We start from the raw sequence: 22,110 nt of genomic DNA, 5'->3' as shown, positions 1-22,110 counted from the left end.
CACACACACACACACACACACACACACACACAGATACAGATACGTACTCATTAACAAAGGCTTAGCATAGCCGCGTGTATACCCCCAGCAAAGCGGAGCACAGTCAGGCTGACTGGCCTCCCACAGAGGGGGAATACACCTCAGTCACCTGATCCTCGGCTGCTCTGATCCTGGCTCACCTAACTTTGGGGCCTTTAACAAGCTGGTTTCATGGGACTGAGAGCATTGCTGGGGCAAAGTGCTGTTTCAGAATATTCTATTTAAGATTCTGAATTTAGACTACGGTGCAGATAATACATTTTACTACACAAACATTCTCATATTAAAAAATAAAAGAATTGGATCCACAAGTCTGCTGCTCTCACTGCAGCATCTTTGCAATCTCTCCCACCACTAGGTGCCACCACCGGCTTCATGACACTTTCCCCAGCATTGGAAATCTACCTTAACACGTCACTATAGGACTTATATTCGCAGTTTTACTTTTTAACTAGATTTTATGTACTCTGAGTTAGAATTCTAAAACTAAGGCAGATTAAACACGCACATCTTTTATCAAACTGATATCAATGAAAGACTTGATTAAAGTCTGATGTGGGACTGGATATGAAAGAAATGCCTTACTTTGTCAATTGTTTAGCGCGGTTGGAATGATGTGGCTTCGCTTTGTCATGTGTCTGTGGATTTGGGCTGCGGTGTGTCACAACAGATGTACTTCAGAGGAGTTTTAGAAGACCAAGACTGAACCCGCAGGGAAAAAGAGAGAAAGCGATGGAGCCCACCTGAGTGACAAGAGGCAGCTGAGTCCACACATCTGGAAACCAAAATGTAAACCTCCATTACGCACACACATTTTCCAAGTACCCCCCCGGCTCACAGATTCACTTTTTTTTTTTTTTTGGCTTGCTCTTTTCTCTTTTGGGATTAAACATGCCACGGAGCCTCAGCGAACTCCCTTTCTTCTTGTTTTCGTGTGTTTGGCCATGAAGTAATGGAGAGCCGAATCATTTCCATCTCTCGGTCTTGTTGACGCATGATGATGCAAAAGCATGACTTCACCTAACAGCCTATCTTCTGGCGATCAAAAGCGCCATCACAAACGCGCACATCACTGAATGGCCCGCGACAGTTAAAGTTAACAGAACAAAATGAATTACTGAGTCCAACACTCACCTTCAAGAAGGAACAACTCGGTGCGCGGCTGGATGAGTATTCCTTTTATCAAAATATAATCACGACTGTGGAGGCATTCGGGCTGGCTGCAAACCTCACACGCACAACTCCGTCCCGTTCCGAATCTGCTCAGGGATGGTGTTTTCAGTGCATGATCGTGGATCAAGAAGGAGTTAATGAGAGGAACTCTCGCCAGGGCTGAGCGTTGCGCAGCTCTGGCACCAAGTTAAAGCGTCCGGCGATGACATTAGCGCTGCGCTGCGCCTATTGGCTTAAACGTGGGTCGCCTACCCCCTATTCCCCTCCCTCCCTCCCTCCCCCGTACTCACACAGACGCACACACGCCTCCTCTCTCTAGAAGAAAGAATACTGTACACCTCCAAGCTATGAGCTTATAGATTTGTTTTGGAAGTAAAAAAAGACGTGGCATAGATGGGCTATATGGGCTCTTAAAAAACAAACAAACAAAAAAAAAACCCTCCCCATTAGACCATGCAATAAATGTTAAACGTGCCATAAAGGATGCTAAGGCCATCATAGATTAATTAGTGATTACCATGCACACTGGAACAGAGAGGCAGCTGTGTGATAAAATGTTCTTGGCTTCACCTGGTCTTCATAATTTATGAGTTTTACAGGAATAGTTGATGGGATAGACTCCCACACTGACCCAGTCCCAGTTTCCCTTCCTGTCTGTGGCATGTATGGCACTGTATATCACATGGTCCATGCAGCAAGCAGCAGGCTCATGAAACTCAAAACTGGTTAGGCACTGTGCAGCCCAGAATGAAAGCATGTATGTTCAGTGATCCAAACTGGCTTCCTTTACTTGCAGACGCAAAGCAATATTAATATTGAAATGAGCCAGTGTCAGAAGATTGTCTTCTGCTTGTAAAGTTTTATACACATTAAAAAAATATTTTATACGTGTTATAAATTTTTGTAACCTCAGTTTCACCCACCACTTGTCCCATACTTTCAACTCAATCAGAGGTTCCCTATTATTTCCCATCAATTCCACTCACAATTAATTAATTATCCTATTTATTTATTATTAATTCAGGCCTGCATTACAATTCAATCTATAGCTGTTGTTCTTATTATGATTTGAGTGTTATTTTTTTGTTTTTATACATGTACTTTCCTTGTACTCACTGATTTAACACGTACTCACTGACTAACTGTAATTTCCCCATTGTGCGATCAATAAAGTATCATCATCATGATCATCAATTGCTGTCACAATCAGTCCTCATTCTTGCTGTATACTTTGGGTCACCTTCTACTGTTTTAAACGGGCTATATAAATAAAAGTGAGTTGACCTGACAAGAAGTGTTATCTCCATCACCACCTTACTGATATTCACACTTCGGTGCTCAGCATCTCACTGGTTAATTTATGAGGTTTTGCTTAGATGGGTGTGTGTAGGTGTATGATAAAAGAGCAAGGCAGCACTGAATGTTCTGCATAGATAAAGGTCATCAAATAGCTCCGCTCCACTGTCCCAGCTGTAACGATTAGCTTCTTCACTGACAACATCAATGGGACTGATCCCTTGGGAAACACAGAGCCACTGCATATTGGTTTGGATATATATATATATATTTAAATATATATAGGTAGTTCTTGCATCACAGCATCACAGCAAGAACTACCTGCTCATTTGGGGTCTTTCTGTGTGGTGTTTGCACGTTTCTCCTGTGCCTTTGTGGGTTTCTTCTGTCTACTCAAACAATCCATAGAAATGCATATTAGATTAATTGGCCATTCTAAATTCATGACAGGTGTGAATGTCTCTCTGTGTTAGCCCTGTGATGGACTGGCGACCTGCCCAGGGTTTACCCAGCCTCTCGCCGTGTGGCAGCTGTGATAGGTGTCAGCCCCCCCTGCACTCTGGATTGGATAAGCAGGTAAAAAATAAATAAATAAATAAACTGATGGATATAATTAATGGTGGATGTGTAAAACTGGTATTTTTTTGTTTTTTTAAAAAGTGACTTCTGGCAAGGTGCTTTTTGTATCTTTTTTTTTTACTTCATGGTTTATAAGAAAGATAACTATTTTAGACACAGAGATGGATTAATGTCATGTAATAATTTGTTGAGCTGACCAGTTGGATTGAATTCAGTCCACTGCTGTGGAGCCAGGGGAGAGAGGATAGCTGTTTGAATGTCCGTGAAGTTGGCAGTGTGACAGGCAGAGCAGGTCAAACAGTATGGCTTATTGTCCCTGCAAGCCAGTCAGTCAGCCCACACAGCGAGGGACCCATGGACGCCCTTGTTCACCCTGCTGGCTGCTGCTCTGACACTCTGACAGCTTGATTTACAACTTACATTTACATTTCACATTTCATAGACTTTGAGACATATAATGAGTGCAGCTATGGAGAAAGTTTGAATTCACAGATCAAAATGGGCCCTGGCATTAGTTTTACTTAATTTTTGCCAAGAATGATGCACCAGAAGTGGAGTGAGGCAGAGTCTACTTTTTGCCTGAATTACTGAGCACCACACAGACATTTGGGGCTATAGCCCACCTGAACCTTTAATAGGGAAATCTGATCATTTTCTGCATCCTGATTGCTTTCTTTGCCACCTGTTCTACTCACCTCAATGCAGCATAGAGCCGGCCTCTGTGCTTTGCCTCAACTCTTTGTGCTCGCACACAGACATCTGTAACATTAGGCCTATTTACAGGAGATACAGAAAAGAGGGAGAGGGGGGGGGTATAAAAGGTAAGCCTATAGGCCTTCACATGCAGCCAGAGAGGAAGCGAGGATCAGCGCAGCGGGGAGAGCACAAAAGGGGAGTAAATCCTGCCCCCCCGTCACCTTGTGGTGTGCGGAAATACAGCACAGTGGATGGAAGTGTCAGCGCTAGGCGCAGCATGTTTAACATCTCTGATCCCGTCTTTTCACTCGCTCCATTCTCCTATTCTTCTCTTTTCTTCATGGAACGCTGCTTTGAAAACAATCCAGACTGATGTGGGACTGCGCACTTTGTGATGGTAGCTCGGGTGCCATGACCAGTGAGTGAATATCAAACTGTTGCATGGAGGGGTTATTGTCATATAAGCAGATCTGGTTTTCAGAGAAAGCAAAAGGCATCTGATATGAACTACATCAGTCTTATCCGTGATGCAGCGGCCTATTTATCACATTAGCAGGACTGGGGAAGCCTGATGATTTTACTTTACTGCTTCACTGCATTTAAATAGGGAAAAGTTTACTGGGTGTACTAGTGTATATATATGTGTGTGAAAGCAGAAAAAAAAAAACGTAATCTTGCCTGAAACACGATATCTGGTCATTAAAAATAATGGAAAACCACACACCGTGTCCTTAACGTGACTAATGAATTTCTGCATTTAAGTGACATTTAACCCCATGAAACTGTGTCAGAAAGATGAGCCACTTTGTGCCTGGGAAACCTACAAACAGCAACTAGTCCTGCTGTAAAACCAGATATTTGGCTTTAAAAGCCCTGAGTAACAGCAATGCTTCGGGTAGCTGGTAAAATAGTATGGGATCATTAAAAAACAGTATCCTTTCCTAATCACAACTATTGGCTACTTCTTTCTGTGACCTTGTTCCAAGAGGACCTTTCTGAGAATAAGGAAAGTGGTTCCAGATTTGGCCTAAAGGAGAACTGTCAATCAAGCTGTGGGAATCAGGTATGCATTTCGTAACACCAACTGTCCCCAAAATATGAGTGCACAGAAATGACCTCCAAATCCTCCTCTACCTTTGCTGATCAGAGTGACTAAAATAAACTCAAGGCAGAGTTTGTTTTTCATCCTAACTGAAAAGCGAAAGGATATCTGCTTTTACACAATAGTGTCACAATGCATACATGCAGGTCTAGTCAGTTACTGTTACTCAGGTTTATCTCCATGCAACCTGTGTTTTCTTTCTACCCTGTCATTTGTCTATCTGCCCGTGTTATCTCTGTCTCCACCACAAGTAAGACTGGGGTCAGCAGGGTGCTCTGTTATCACTGTGCTGTCATCAGATCCTGCCATTAACTCAAGTCAGAGAAGGTTCAGTTACTGGCCATTCCTGTTTTAGTAAAAATAAATAAATAAATAATCAGCCAACACAAATTATAACAGCACTTATAGAGATAAGAAGGGATTACTTTTATATTTTCAGATTAGAATCAATACTACCTGATGCCATTCCTGTATTGTTAGATTATTTTACAATGATTGGTTTAGTCACAACCAACATCCAGTCATATTAATTTATTGGAGTGTAATTCATATGCACATTATTCTGATGAAGCCTCCTCTCCACTATCAATCTGACAACAACACTCGTGCCCATGGTGCATTCCATTTGAAGGTGGAATTTCTGAGTTTCCAGTCAGAATTTCCAACTGGAACGCTTTCCAAAGAAATTCCAGGTTTTGTCAAAGTTCAGTTTTTCCAGAACTGTTCAAACTGTTGCAGCACCTCCCTATGTATAATTTGTGAATCTCTGACCAGGTACTATCCATGAATGTGCTGCACTGGTGTTTTTCAGTGCAAAAAAATAAGCATTGCGCTGTATTAATAGTGCTGCATGAATGGCTCTACATTGCTAAAGAGCACAACAAATCCTGTATTTCCTTGCTTTTCCCGCTTTACTACAGGAATGAACTCAACTTGGGAGTAATGTCACTCACATCGCTGACTTTCAAGGCAAATGGAACGCCACAAAATGCAAAGAAAAGGGATCTGTATAACTCTTTTGTGACAGCAGTCCAAAAGATGAATTTAAGGCTTGCACTGTCTCCCCTTGTTTTGTTGTTCTAAAAGATACTTTTAAGAGTCTCCTTTTTACTTTCTTTGGTAAGTACATTTTATTTCAAGCGTATATCTTTTTTTTACTTGTCAAAGTTTTCTTCCCATTTAATATAAGAATGAATAATGCATGCAACCTGCCAACCACGCTAGCTAGTTAGCGGTAGCTTTCCAGCTCTGCCTTCATGTCCAAATATGGTCATGTCCATTTTCAAAACCACCAAGGTGATGAGAGCCAAAATGTCAACCTCAAGACTTCAAAACAACAGTCCATGAAATGGCTACATCCGTCTTTTTTATACCTGCACGGTAAAATTAACTGGTTTTAAGGAGCAACAGGTAACTCAGAATGACAGGTGCATCTTTGAGCACGAGATGGGGTCTGACACAAGAGAGGCTTAGCCAACTAATTCAACTAATTCAGGTATTTTTATGAGAGGAAAGGCTAAGAGTGAATGGAGTGGAACGCAACTTTTCCTCATTTTTGGAATTCCTCCCACCTTTGAGAGGTAATTGTTGGATGAGGTAAATCAACAGTCAGTTCCCCCCTACAGGGACACATAGAGATACACACAGTTTCCTGACTGATTGTGTGTGTATGTGTGTTTTTTACTTATTACAGGTGTGTGACAGCGAGTAAGCGCACTGGTTAAATGTTAATCTCATTAAGTGGATGTGTTGTTCATAGCTCAAGGCACATCTAGTTGCTCCGCACACACACACACACACGCACACACACGCACACACACGCACACACACAAACACACTTCCTTGATTAGACTGTACGAACACACATCACATCAGGCATGCTACCTCCAACCTGTGCAGGACCTCCAGCAGCTACCATAGCTGGCATGCCTTAGCACTTTGTCAGGCACTTGAACCCAGAGAGCCAAGCAGTTCAATTCTTGAGTCTTTGACCATATTAGGGTGAGCGGTCGTTAAGCACAGCTCAAATGGATGGAAGTCACCACGTCATTGCCTGCAGCTTCCTGCTGCCCCCTCCCCCCACCACTTCAGTTACTGGACCTGACAGCAATTCTCTGGCCAAATCACCCAAACTGGCTTACATAAAGAATTTAATGGTAGTGAATGAAGGCTGTGAATGGGAGTACATGTCTGCCATAAAGTCTGCAGTGTTTATAATGTAAATAAGTGATGCTGTCACTGAATTATGGAGTATATAAATGCTTTATAAATTGCTGACCAAAACATCTGGTTTTGGATTGGTCTTTCCTGGGAAAAATCATCCAGTGAGAGATAAACTGGACAGATATCAGAGCTGTCAATCTTCTCCACAATAGTACACATTTCTATCAGCTGCATTGTTAGTGTGCAGTTAGATTCAGAATGTAGATCCTTAACTTGAGAATGTACATAAATAAAAAGAAAATAAACACTGGGTGATCTACATCACCAAAATCCACATCTCCATCTCTGGAGTAGTTTCTCTTATAAGCAAGAATGCCTGATTTTTATTTTATTTTTTATTTTTTAAAGTGCAGCAAGCTTAGATTGTGCTGAAAAACTTAAAAGTTATGTGCTAAGATTTAAGCTCTTGTGTTTCATGGTGGTGAATGATACAGAAAACAATAATAAAGAAAACAATTTATTTTATTATTTAAAATGCATAGGGATGTAATGTAGTCAGAAGCACCTTGGTGCCCTTTAGGCTGCATTGTAAGATGGTGAAATCCAAACTTAGCAGTGCTGGTCATCCTTGAAGGTGGGAATCAGGACTAGATCATGGAAATGGGTCATAGGAGAAGCAAACTCCAGTTGTTCACAGGACTCTGTACAGTTCTAAGTACACACCATAACTCAGTGGCTTGTATAACTACTTTTAGCAGCAATAACTTGAAGTCAATGTTCTGTATGGCTTTATCATACAGAAAAAGTGGGGGAATTCTGGCCTACTCTTCTTTATAGAGTTGCTTCAGTTTATTGAGATTTGTGGGCATTTGTTTATGCAGTTCTCTTGAGGTCCCTCCACACTTTTCAGTTGGGATGAGAACTGGACTTTGACTGGGCCCTTGCAACGGCTTTGTTGGTTTTTAGCCATTCTGTTGTAGATTTGCTGCTGTGTTTGGGATCATTGTCCTGCTGCACGACCCGGTTTTGGACAAGCTTTAGCTGTCAGACAGAGGGCTTCACATGTGACTCTAGAATACTTTGGTGTACAGAGGAGTTTATGGCACACTCAGTGACTGCAAGGTTCCCAGAACAAGCCCAAATCATCACCCCTCCATCACCATGCTTGACAGCTAGTATGAGGTATTTGTACTGAGCTGTGCTGCCATGTGTGCATTGCACTGGTGCCTGATTCAGCTTTGTCACCATTTATAAGATGATCTGCCTAAATGCTCCATCTACTCTTCAGTCAATAGATTTTGAAGTGATTACTTTACTCTTTTGAGTTAATACTAAACCTCTCCTATATGTCTAATCTTTAAGCTTTGCTGACCCAAAGACCTCCATACATGACCAACACCCCAAACCAGGAAAACAGACTGGTGAACTTTTAATGGGAGTAACACTGGGCGTATCTTACAGATAAATCCTCTGTAAATGTCCAACTGCTGGGTTAACAACAGATAGTTTTGATGCTTTCAATAAGTGTTTCACCTCATTGTGTTAACAGATTAACTATTCTTTAAAACATTATTATTTTGAGCTATACGTCTGCAATAATGCAGATATTTGAGGGTTGAAGCTATACATAGAAACAGATCAACACCAAGCAGATAGAATGACACGTGGGGGACTCACTGGTATGTTTTAGTCCTAAAAAGGAATTACTATGCAACAGTAGTGTCCATAATCAACATTATCTGTCTTAAACTTTCACCTGCAGTAGAGGTGTAATTTTCCTGTTATGTGTATTCTATCTACTTGTGCACCTTTTTAAAAGTATTTCAAGTACTGGGCCGGCCTCCCTCCTCTTTCTCCTCTCCCTTTTCACAAAGCTCTGGCTACAGAGAGGAAGTGTGTGACAGCACATAGCTCCTGGGCCATACTGAGGAATTTCTTTTGCTCACATTCATGCATGCATACACACACAAAATCCAGGGGATATGTCAGCCAAGGGCAAGACTGGAGATCAGAGGCAGGGTGAAAGTAAGGAAGGAGAGGAGCATGGGGGACTGTGCAGAGGGAAGGAAAGGAGAGGAGAAAAGAGACCTTGGACTGCACTGTCGACTTGGGAGGCCAAGGAGAACAAATGTCTTTGACAGTCCAGAAATGAATTTTCCTGTCGTTGTTACAACTGCAGCCAAATATGTCCTCCCTACAGTCCCCAGACCACAATACGTCAAAGAGAGATAAAATATAGGAACACAAAATTAAAAAAAATACTCTTTGAAGGTTCTCTAACTGAGGTGTCCCGGGTAACTGTTTTTTCCTGGCAGATTAAGTTTTCAGGTCCAAACTGCTGCATAAAGAACATTTTGAAACAGTGTTATCATTTTTTCCATCAACAGCTTACCAAAGAAGTTGCCTTAATAAGTCAAGGAGCCTTTCAGAACAATCAATTTATATATGATGAGGTTTAACAGCTTTGAACTTTTTGGCCCGGACTGTGCTGACCTAACATGTTCTCAGCATGGGATATTAAATATGGCTGTTCTGTTTGTGAAAATCTCCACTAAAGTCACAGAGATCATGCACATCTGTGTATTGATGCACAATCACCGCAGTATTGGATGCAAATATTTAAGTCTTTTTTTTTAAGAGCAAAAAGTCCATCTTTCAGCTTCAGGCACAGAGGTATAGTAAGGCCTTGATTATATTCTGTTGCGGGTACAAACATGAACAGCTGGGGACACCACGGCTGAGTAATCATTCCTGTTATACTTCTCTGACGTCTGCTGCCTGGGGTGCATACATAGCTGGGGTATTATACTGAAAAGTCAACATGGACGAGTCCTCACAGTCACAAAAAATTGGCAGGTACACGGACATCTGGACAGACGGTGAATACGTCACTCAGACCCAAGCAGAATAGCAGAGGCAGAAATGATAATACCCATTGAAGACTCCACCTTAGTCTCCACCTAGCATTATATTTTGTGTACCAAAGCACAGTGGTACAGTTTGAGCTTGTCTAACTTAGCTTAAAGCAGTGAGTAGTACAGCAGTTTTCTTCTTTGCATTTGCAACACAGTAAGAACCAGGGTTATTATAGTTAACGAAAACGAACGAAATAACGAAAACTGAAATTGAAAAAACATTGTCGTTAACTGAAATAAATAAAAACTATAATTAAAAGGAAAAAACGATAACTAATTAAAACTGAATTGTGAGTTTACAAAACTAACTAAAACTAACTGAAATTATCGATAAGCTGACTTTCATTTACTTGTTTTTTTTTTTTTTAAGCCTTGTGGATTGATATGAAATCATTGTTTCCGCTCTCCGAGTTTAAGCTGGGAGCGCCACAGGACAACTGTGTGTGTGAGTGCGCATGTGCGTGCGCTCACCGCGCTGGTCCGCAAAGTAATAGCTGCGGTCTGCCGAGAAAGCGGCAGAGTCCCGTATGGAGGTTCTTTGAGTACAAACACCTGCACACGACCACAAGGTAATTAACACTCACAATCCAGCTACACAAGCATAAATGTGGACATGAGGTCGGCAAGTTCCGTAGGCTATGTACAGAGGCCGCAAAGACCCTGCAGGTTTAATTAGCAGCATCTAACCAAGCTAGCTCCAAACCAGAAGCAGCTTCAGGTGGTGAGAACATCAGGATGCAGCTGGATTTGAGCTTTGACTCCTTCAAAGAGTTTGTTTTTGTCACCACATGTAGCTGTTGTTAATCTACTGCACTGATGCTGAACTTTATTGTGGAGTTTATTGTAGAATTTATTGAGTTTGGGAGTTCATGTTTTTCTTTGTTTCTCCCTGTTGATGTTCATGTGTGTCCTTAATATTACACACATTTAGCATGTCTTGTGAACAGTTGGTTGTTGAATATATTTCTTTAAACTGTATCTTTTGTCAAGTTTTCATTACACAATAGTCACTTTTGCGCCTTGAATCTTGCACCTGATTAGGTATGAAAATACTAAAACTAATACTGAAACTAACTGAAACTAACTAAAACTAAGCATGAAACCAAAAATAAAAACTAATAAAAACGAGCAAAACCACTATGAAAACTAATTAAAACTAACTGAATTAAAGAAAAAAAAGTAAAAACTAACTAAAACTAAACTATAATGTAAAATCCAAAACTATTATAACCCTGGTAAGAACAATTTATTTTTCAAACTTGTCTCACATCAGCCTTCAAACATACACCCAGAGGCTTTAGAGGTGAGAACCTGGCTCAGAAAGACCAGTGAAACCCAATGAGAAACACATGTTACACACATGAACACTCTCTGATGTATGAATGAGCACGCTCACCCAAACTGATCCACAGAAACTCACAGCGGTGTTATGTTTCAGATGATATATGCATACAACGTTTATATGCAGGACATAATCAGTGGTCAGCACCTCATAACATAAAGGTTATGATATACGCAGTGATGATGCAATGCCGAGTTTCATACTTTTTCGTCAAACCGCACCCAGTGAAACGTGTATGGCCTTAACTAATGCAGCCTGGTCCAACAGAAAACCACTCTCCCACAGGCTTAAGAATGAAAACAAGTGCAGATTTTGGCCAGATAATGCAGTCATTATTTGCTTGGAGAAGAAACAAAACACTCTTTGGCAATAAAATTGTGTCTGGCATTTTCATGGAGCCCTGTGTCAAATCATATTGATTTAATATACATGGTTTGGATTTCAGTGAGTCCGTTTGATGCATCTTTTTCTACATTATCCCTGCTGCTCACCAGTCTAAAATACTCCAGAAATGGTTGTGTTCATCATCTTTTTGAAAACATTTGCATATTCAGTGTCAGTTGCTTGCTAGTTGTGTTTAGAGCGCTGTGGTTTGAACCGGAGTTGGTCTGTGTGCATTGTCAGAAGGTGCAGTTGCAAAACATAATCCAGAAACACTAGAAAAGTAGTGAGAGTACAAAAATTCTTTCATCAGCACCGTCACGTGAACAGTAGGAATGTACACTCTTTGACTTCCAACAGTCACTTAAAAAAAAAAAACAATGAGCTCAAGATAGATGAAAAACACATAAGCAGATGAATTTGCTTACTTTAATTAACGCTCCTATGAGCTTAAGTTTCATACCACTTTGACTCAGACTAGTCCACAAAAACCTTCTTAGGCTTTTCATCATGAAAGACTAACATAGTAGAAGACAAACTGGGAAGAGTCTTTATTTTTGCTGCAATTTCACTCATTTCAGACTGTCATTAAATCAGAGAGCTTTGTGCAAAGCTCCCACTGTAACATACTGGTTGCTGTGTCACCCCTCATTGGGCTCGCAGGCTTCTTTTGACACATAAGCAACCACAATGTTTAAATTAAATTTTGTAAGCCATTGTTTTACTGCTTCTCTTTTTCAGTGAACATAAAAAAGTAGAGAGGAGAAGCCAGCTGGTGTAAAATCACATCAGTCTGTGGCTTGGTTTTCCTCCAGACTTCCCCCAGTCTTTTGAGTCACCACCGGTCCAGACACAGCAGAAACATACATCTCGAAGGGAGCTGCGCTTTGAGTTACAGAGCAAAGCGTCACCCTGCTGTATTTAGCTTAACAACTAGAGCATTACATACTGCAGTCTTGCAGTGTAAGACATCTTGCCTTCACTTTATGCTCACTATACGGAATATTCCTGCACTCAGGTGAGTGTGGTGAAGTTGACTTTATCCATTCAACATGTGTTCGGGTGTGGATGTGTTTTGGTGTGCGTCTAAAGGCCCTCGAGGTTCATCTGTGCAACACATGCCGGGGAGGTTCTGTCATCACCTTTGGGAAGAGCGGATGAGAGCAGGAGAAGGACGAGAAAGACGTGAAGAGCAGAGACAGACTGAGGAAAATCAGGGGAGGAGAGAGCTATAAAAAGAGAAGGAAAGAAAAGGGATGAATGAAGGATAGTGAAAGTAGGGGTAGGACATACAGTATATATGGGAGAGACTAAAACTCTCCAGGGTGGGATGTGAGAAAGCTCCCCCTGTTGGGTTTAGCCCTTCTGACAGAAATTTTGGCTTGTATCCAGAACATGAACATGCCTCCTGTGTGCCTGCTCCATCTATCATTCTGTCTGTAACACTTTCTCGCCCTTCTGTTGCTCCATCTCTCATCCATCTCTCAGAATTATTGAAAGCAGCCGTGAGTCAAATCCGAACACTCTAATCATGTTATTTGCCAAGTGCAACAAACAGAAAAAAAATTATTTTAATAGATTTTGATATACATCATTTTTACTTAATCTCTGCAACTGTACAGAGGATGCTGAGTGACACACACTGGATCTCTGCACTTACACTTATAATTATTGTAGATCCGTTTCTCTCTTTCTGTATAATCAGCAAAAATTCCAGTGCCTGATGATTATGATTAGCAGCAATTTCTTTTTGGTTTAGCTAAAAAAAAAAAAAAGTATTACACAATGACGCACCAAGTTAAATATCATTCACAGGTTCAACTTCCAGCAAAGTGATAACAGCTCAGCAGAGCAGGCACAGAACTTCCCGAACAGTGCAAACTAAACATTGTAGCTAATGGTAAAGTGTGTCAGTTGTGTAATACTACACCTGCCTGAGCTCTCCTGAGCCTGCTGCTAGGTGTAGAATAGCACGCACTGGTGGGATCAGGTGTGCGTGCAGGGAAGAGAAGGAGCAAAGAGAAGGAGCGAGAGACAGAGAACTGTTAGGAATGCTGTTTTTCATTCACCCATGGTCCCCTAGTGCATCTCCAGATGAAGGGTTTGTAAGTAAAGATGCAACCTACATAAACCTGTATGTTTTTATGAGTGTATCACACTTCTTATTCAGTTGGTGTTACATAACCATTTGCATTTCAAGTTTTCTCTTGTGTACATAAATTATGATTTACCAGTTGTTATTTTAGGTCAGCACACACGCTGTTCAATTAGCCCAGCCATGGGGGTGGGGGATCCCAAGACTGAATAAATGGGGAGACTTGCACCAGGTAAGATCTTTGCTAAATCAAATACACGGATCATGAAGAATGAGATTTCCATACCAGATCAGTTAAAGCTGGGATAATGACCACCTGGTGCTTGTTGACTAGCAGGGTTGATTGGAAACTATGCTACTGTTGGTCAAAGACAAAGGAGGAGGATGGGGAAGATGTGTTTGGAGGCAGCAAGAGAGGAGGAAAGGCAGGAGTGCAGATGAGAGTAGGCACTTTACGGATGGAGTGAAGGAGGACATGCTGAGAGTTGGTGTGATAGAAGAGGATGCAAGGGATAGGGTGAGATGGAGGCAGATGATCCGCTGTGGCGACACCTAAAGGGTGCAGCCAAAAGATGAATAAGACTTTCATTGTTCAGTCATATCATAAGACCAATAATAAAATGTCTGAGTCATTTTTATCATCATACATCAATGCGAACTGCTTTCACAATTCTCAAATTATCTGACGTACTAAAGAACTTTTTATTTGCAGTACATCCAGTCCCTCTAGCTGATCTGCACTGCGGCTCACCATACTACATTAGAGTCCAATGAGGCTTGAAGTCACGAGAATGGTGCTGTGCCCCCACCCAGCTGATATTTGCAGGTTGCCTGAACATTGGAGGTAAGAGAACAGCCACTGATCTCTCCATCTAATCACATCTCTGCATCATTAATGGGGGCTTTTAATGCAAACGCAATCCGTGAGTGCTGACGTATGCATGCAGGCACTGAGTCAAAAACAATCACGCACACATTTATGCACATGGCACACCACCATAGATTTCTTCAACCGAGCACACCATCACCATCTCCAAAAATATGTAAACAAAGGAATGACCAGGAGGTTTAGTTCCATCTTCGGCTTTTTGTTTGTTTAGCTGATGGTGCTCCTGTCTTTACGGGAAGATTGTGTCGTTGGAAAGCTGATGTTTGAGTGGGTATGAATTTATGTAACTCTGAAGCGAGCACAGAGAAGAACAAATAAATACACAGAGGAGAGAGATATATCAAAACATACAAAGAGAAAGCTGGCGAGAGAAAACTCATCAAAACAAATTAACCTACTGATTCTAATGTGCATCTGGAAAGCCTCTGCATCTGCACCACACCTGGTTTCTATCATGTCTGGATCCCTGTAGTGTGCGTGCATGTGTGTGTGTGTGTTATGATGATATGCCAAGGCAACTTGCTGTGTTCTTGCTAGCTATGACTCACCGTTACTGCTGCACCAGGCTGCAGCCTTGGCATCACACACACTCAGCCACCATGCCAGCCAACTCCCACAGAGTGTGTGTGTGTCTGTTGTGAGCAAGTAAGAGTGAAAAAAGAGGAAAGAAAACTAATTTACATGGACAGAAAATACAAATACTAATAAAAAAAAAATGTTTTTTTCTACAGGTTACATGGTCCACTTTGATTAAAGTCCCTTTTAAGGAGCCTTTACAATTGTTTGAAGGAACATAACCATCTGTGTGCAGCAGCAGGGAGGACAGGAATAGAGATTAAATCTGCTGCAGAGTCTCCAGGGACCAAAGCCATCAGAAGATGCCCCTGTGGATAAGCTCCTAATTTTACGCAAATGCTCCTGCATCCCTTTATGTCTAATTTTGGGTCATTTCTTGGATGCGCGAATGTTTAACAGTTGGTAAAAAATTATGCTAAAATCAAAACAAAACAAAAACAAGGAAAGTATGACAGCATCTTTTTTGCAGAAGTAATTATGCAACAGTGATACAACGCAGAGATGCTCTTTCTTATGGCCTGCCCAATGTTATACCACCCCACCCATTGCACTACCTGCCACAATGTACATTTTCCATGCCTCATTCTCTCCCTGGAACAGCTTGAAGCTCAGCTTGAGAAAAACGGAAGCCACGATGGCCAGTGCACCAGCAGGACTTAATCATTAATTTACCAACAGATGACATGACAAGCCTACAGGATATACACAGATTACATAAGGTGAGAGGTCCTTCTGTCTACTCAGTGTTGATGATGAGCTGGCGTCGTCTGCAGTTAACTGACATGTTTTGCACGAGTCTTTGCTGAGTTATGTTATGCAAGTTTCGCACACTTGTAAGCAAAAAGCATTGCATTAAAGTTTCAGTGTGATTGAGCTGCATAATTTCACATTTTGCACTGGAGGATTTGTAAATGTCATTGGATTTTCATCTATGGAAAGATGTGCTCTTTCAAGGGCATTTAGTTAAAATAGTAGCCTAATTTCTAGTTAATAATAGGCATTGATAGGCAGCCTATCATATGATATTCTTATGCACTTAGATAAGGGATAATATTCTGTTTTAGTTCTAATAGTTATTATATCTGCAGCCTTTGACATCACTGATCATGCCATTCTTATTAAAAATACAGATACTTCAGTATTTATGTTAACAACTGTATAGCCTCATCTGCGTCCTTGTATGTGGGGTCCCTCAGGGCTCCATCTTTGGTTCAGTTCTGTTTTCTTTATGCATGTTACTCCTGGGGCAGCTATTTAACAGCTTTAAAGGCATTGCCTACCATTGCTATGCTGATGATACACAGCTTTATTTTTCTGTTAAGCCTAACAATCTCAGCAGCCTCTCCTACCTCAGCAAATGCTTCACTCTCAATCATGGCAAAATGGAGGTTTTTTTGTGTTCGGCTCTGATAACTTCTCTAAGGAGCTCAGTAATTACATCGACCCACCTCTCCAGCAATATCAAATCATCTGCTTGATATTCTTTTTGACCAGCATTTGAAATTTGCATCTTGCATCTCAAAACACATTCAGTCTTGTTTCTTTCATCTAAGAGACTTTGCAAAAATCAAACCTCTAATGTCACCCAATATTTTGGAACTTTTAGTGCACATTTGAATTTTCTCTCACCTTCATTATTGTAACTCACTTATCACGTGTCTCTCTCGGTCCTCAGCCAGCCTTCAATTGGTCCAGAATGCAGCAGCTAGGCTGATTACAAAAACTAGCCAGTACTCACACATCACCCTTATTCTTGCTTCCCGTCACTGGCTTCCAGTAAAATTCTGAATCAGTTTAAAATTGTATTAACATAAAAAAGCCCTACATGGCCAGTCTCTGAGACCTTATAACAGCAGTCAGCCTCTCTGATAAACTTTAGAGGTTGTAGCGCCTAAACTTTGGAACAGCCTTCTTTAGCTGATTCTGTGGTTTATTTTAGATGGTAAATGGACTGGTACTTAAATAGCACTTTTCTACTCTAGCTGAGCATTCATAGTGCTTTATACAACAGGATTGCATTCACACATTCACACACGCACTATTTCAAAGTGCTTTCTATCTAACATTCATACTTATTCATACTCTGAAAGTTGCATTGGAGGGCAACTTGGGGTTCAGTATCTTGCCAATGATACTTTGGCATTCAGAATGGAGCAGTCAGGAATCAAACCACCAACCTTTCAATTAGTAGATGACCTGCTCTACCTCCTGAACCTCAGCCACCTATAAAACTATAAAAATGAGTTTTCAGATAACTGCTAAAAACTCATTTTTATAGATTAGCCTTTCCTTACTCTTTCTCCTGTTATTTTTGGTCAGAGTTCACATTTAATGCATGTATGGAAGTTTGTATGTTGGAATGAAATTTAGGCCATATGTTTGACTGTGTGTCTATATACTGGAGCATTTATACTTATTTTGAACCTGTGAATCACTTTGTAACTGTGATTTCAAAAGTGCTATACAAATAAAGTTATTATCATTAGTAGTTATTACAGTCAAATTAATATAATACTATATTTGTTTTAATAACATAATTTTAAGGTTTACCTTAGCTTATTCCTATGATCAGTGTGCTAGTTTAAGTAAAGTTAAATGTCAGCATCTGCATGCTAAATTGGACAAAATGACTAGCTGTGTATCTAAATTTGGATACTACTGTCTGTATACTTTCACGTTGGCTAGCACACCATACTTAATTGCATAGGCCATGACTTTTGATAAGTTAGTGTTGTGTCAAATTGAGCATGGCGAGTTGTACATTTACTGAAAATGACATTTGCAACATGTTTAGCCTCTAACCAACAAAATACTAAATTCTTCTACTAACAAAATAGCAGTGTGACATGCATAAAGACTAACCACTGGACAGACATGTGACCACTGACTACCTCGGGATGTGACCCCTCGGGATTACTGCGCCCTTTAGCAATCCCTCACAGACCGTGGTCACATATTGCACTGGACTTTGTGACTGGACTACCACCATCAAATGGTAAGACTGTGGTACTAACCATTGTTGACAGGTTTTCTAAGGCAGCCCATTTTGTAGCTCTCCCAAAACTACCTACCTCCATGGAAACAACCAATCTCTTAGTCGAACATGTTTTTCGTCTCCATGGTATTCCCCTAGAGATTGTATCCGACCGGGGCCCGCAGTTTGTATCACAGGTTTGGAAAGCCTTTTGTTCTGCTCTTGGAGCTAAGGTCTGTCTGAGTTCAGGATTTCACCCGCAGACAAATGGGCAAACTGAAAGACTCAATCAGGAGCTAGAGGCCGCTCTCCGCTGTGCAGCATCAAGTAACCCTTCATCTTGGAGTACACACCTACCCTGGATTGAATATGCTCATAACAGTCACACTTCGGCAGCCACTAATCTCTCACCTTTTGAAGTTGTTCTAGGTTACCAACCTCCTTTGTTTCCAGCGTTGGAAAAGGACTTAGAGGTTCCCTCGGTCCTTCATCATCTACGGCGAAGTCGGCAGGCCTGGGCGCGCACCCGACGGACCCTTCAACGCACACAGGAACGGACTCGCACCTATGCAAACTGGCGACGGACTCCAGCCCCTCGCTATTGCCCGGGACAAAAGGTTTGGCTTTCTTCCAAAGACATTCCGCTGAGATCGCTGTTGCGAAAACTGGCTCCCCGGTTCATTGGCCCCTACGAGATCGAGGCAGTTCTCAGCCCTGTGGCGGTGAGGTTGAAGCTGCCTACATCCTTCAGAATTCATCCTGTTTTTCATGTTTCCCGGGTCAAGCCTGTTCGTGCCAGTCCGCTGTGCCCTCCGGCCGTTCCCCCGCCTCCCGCCCGGCTTGTGGGTGGTGGCCCGGCCTATTCTGTCCGCCGGCTGGTGGATGCCCGGCGTCGGGGTCGGGGGTGGCAGTATCTGGTGGACTGGGAGGGTTACGGTCCGGAGGAGCGGGCCTGGGTTCCGCGGTCGTTTATTTTGGATCCTTCTTTGGTTCGGGACTTCCATGCCGCCCGGTGCCGGGCTGGGCGGTCGCCTGGAGGCGACCGTTGAAGGGGGGGGTACTGTAAGGGATCAGGTGGTTATGGTGTGGCTGTGGGGTGTTCCTTTTTTCCTTTGTAGGCTGGGCGGCTGAGTTCCTCCTCCTGCAGGGCGGAGCTGGAGGTGAATTCTGCAGCGACCTTCACACCTGGAGCTCATCAACAATCCCTCCGATTTTTAAGGACCAGCTCCAGCCTCCTGTCTCCGCCAGAGTGTTAACGTTGCAGTTGGGTAACTAGCCTCCAGCCTCCATTCGTGAGACTTTGGATTTGGTTTCGAGTTTTGTATTCCTTTAGGAACCTGCTTGTCACGTATCTCTTTTGACATTCTCACTCCAGGGTTTTGCTCGCTCCACGGACTCTCCAGCCGTCATCCTGCCTGCCTCCCCTCGGATTCATTCTGGCACACCACCGTCCACACCACCATTTCCTCGAGGACTCTATCACAGTGAATCCCGAGTAAGCCATTTATCATCATCATCTCCTTCCTCAGCGTTAGTTCTGAACAGTCCCCTCTCTTTCCCATACATTAATCATCCTATCCCTCTGTTTAGACATAACTTACCTGCCAGTCGCCGCCCTGGAATCCACCTGCGAGCCGCCCGTGAAATACCTGTGTCCACCTCGTTTCACTACCAGTGTTTTCAGCTCACCTCATTTTTGCTAAGAGGCCTTTTTCAGTTTAGAGTTTGTAAAGATTAGTGATTAATAAAGTGATTGTGTTTGTTAACGCTGTCTACTGAGTCTGCTTCTGGGTCCGCCCCCTTGTTTACCTTCTGGCGTGACAATTGACTGGTCCACGACTGTCTGGCAATAACCAGTTGTGAGGGAAAAGGTGTATTCCCTGACCAATTGACGAGTGGTTGGTGGAGGTTGGTGGGAAATTGATTGCTAAAGCCCCAGTCACACAGGCCTAGAGACCGGACAGTTACTCTTTGGCAACCACCAGGGAAGAACGTATGTTCTCCAGTCAGCCAAGGAGGTTTGCATGGAACACACCAAAACATGTAAAAAAGAGCAACACAAACTGGAAGAAGAGACTGTTCGCCTTCAAAGTAAATGTGTTGGCTGAAAACTTAATGCACAACTTCTACTTTGAAGGTGAACGTTCTCAATTTCTGGTTTGCATTGCACTTTTCAAAGTTTTACCACCACTCAGTGAATAGTTTGCATGTGTTTGCGAACAAGTGTGAGTCTTTCCTGAAAACTACAGGCAAATGTGGAAGTCTGGTAACAACCAAAGCAATCACAAGGAGGTTGTTGGTGCAGCACCCTGTTTACGAACAATTTCACTTGACGACAGCCAGCAACCTCCAGCAACCATTTGCCAACCAGTCGGGGAACACAAATTTTTCCCTCGCAACCAGTGGCTGTATCACATTCAGCATGATGGATAAGTCTTGATCAATGTGCACATGATGTCGTGTGAGAAACCTCTTAAGAAGTGGATAGGAAAACAGCCCTCAGCCCTGACCTCTGTAAATACTTTTCTGATGAGTTGAGGGGTTCAGTCACTCATTTTGGGTCATGTTGAACAAAACATTAGGTCCATTTTTAAAATTCTGGTCATTCTAAATGTCAGAATGGCGAATTATCTAGAGTATGCTCATTGGTTAATGAATTGTGACTGACAAGTCTTTAGCCAATGAGCATTCAGTTTCACTCTTCACATCTGCTTTCGAAACAGCAAGATGACAATGGCGATCTTGAGGGTTCATAATGGGACTTCACAGGGAAGTCATCACAGCAGTAGTAGTTATTCTAAGGTCTTTACCTTACAAGTATGTATAAGTGTACTTTGCTCCCTGAAACTCACACTTAAGTATTAAAAGAGTACCTCATGACATGCATACCTGGACTTAATAGTGTGATGCATTCAAAATAATGAGGGTGGAAAGAATGTAAGTACTGTATGAGACACAGCATATGTTATCATGTCCATGGCTAGCAGGTAAAATAGGACAGATAATCATTACAACACACAATAATCTAATGAGCCAGTTTGTGGTTAATATCTATTCACAGCACTGAGTGATTGATTAGAATTTAAGATCAGTTTGCAGTGATTTTTGTGTATTTCTGCTAATTTATTCCATAAAATTTATATCTTTATAAATCTATATTATACATTTTATATTTTATATTGAGTGCTCAAGTAGAGCAGAATAAGGCTACATAAGAATCAGTCCATTTAACATAACGTCTATTTAACTTTGGAAAATTTACTTTACCATCTTATGCATGCTTCAAGCAATCTGATCTTCCATGTAAAGTAATAATGTGACACAATTTAGTTTTCCCATAAAAAAAAAAAAAAAAAAAATGGAAAATCATAGGCTGGCAGGCTCATGCAAAAAAAAAAAAGGCCTGCCACTAGGTCTTGATTATATGAAAAATATAAATCCCTAAAGGCAAGATGAATGCACCTTTGAACACGAGGAACATTTGAGTGAAAACACAGAAACACTCACACAGTCATACCTCCATTATATTGACTTACTTACTCTAATTTAAATCATAACTACTGCTTGACTAACCCTACCTCAACCTTAAAACAGATCTTTGCCCTGAAATTTAAGGATTTGCAATATAGCAACTGGCTTTTTGTATTGTAGGGAAGGCATGTTCTCCTAATCTCACTGTGTAAACAGATCTAGGTCCCCACAACTTGAGAAATGCCTAGACCACACACACACACACACACACACACACACACACACACACACACACACACACCTTGCACAGCCAATCCCTCTAGAGTCCTAATGAAAGCTTTCATTATGCATATATGGCCACTACTTAGAGCATCTTGCAGACTAATGATACCCATTTGCACCACTCTTGACTCTGACAC

The 22,110-nt window shown here is 41.7% G+C and overlaps 1 protein-coding gene across 4 annotated transcripts in view; it reads right to left on the bottom strand.

Moving 5' to 3' along the window:
• The window catches only part of prickle1b (prickle homolog 1b), a 74,807-nt gene that overhangs the window by 25,711 nt on the left and 26,986 nt on the right, over window positions 1-22,110 (bottom strand). The window contains exons 1-2 of one of the 4 annotated variants that reach the window (XM_030719981.1): window positions 1,174-1,378; window positions 625-814 (exon numbers count right to left, since the gene is read on the bottom strand). The exons of 2 other annotated variants lie outside the window; for them this stretch is intronic. The gene's annotated coding sequence lies outside the window, so the exon portion shown is untranslated. Of the gene's footprint in view, window positions 1-624; window positions 815-1,173; window positions 1,379-22,110 lie in introns of those variants that run through there. One more of the 4 variants, XM_030719982.1, reaches the window with a different exon arrangement.

Source organism: Archocentrus centrarchus, chromosome 23 (genome assembly GCF_007364275.1).
Source record: "Archocentrus centrarchus isolate MPI-CPG fArcCen1 chromosome 23, fArcCen1, whole genome shotgun sequence".
NCBI classification, from domain to species: Eukaryota; Metazoa; Chordata; class Actinopteri; order Cichliformes; family Cichlidae; genus Archocentrus; species Archocentrus centrarchus.
The sequence above is the reverse complement of the archived record's forward strand: the minus strand, read 5'-3'. Positions and strand labels throughout refer to the sequence as shown.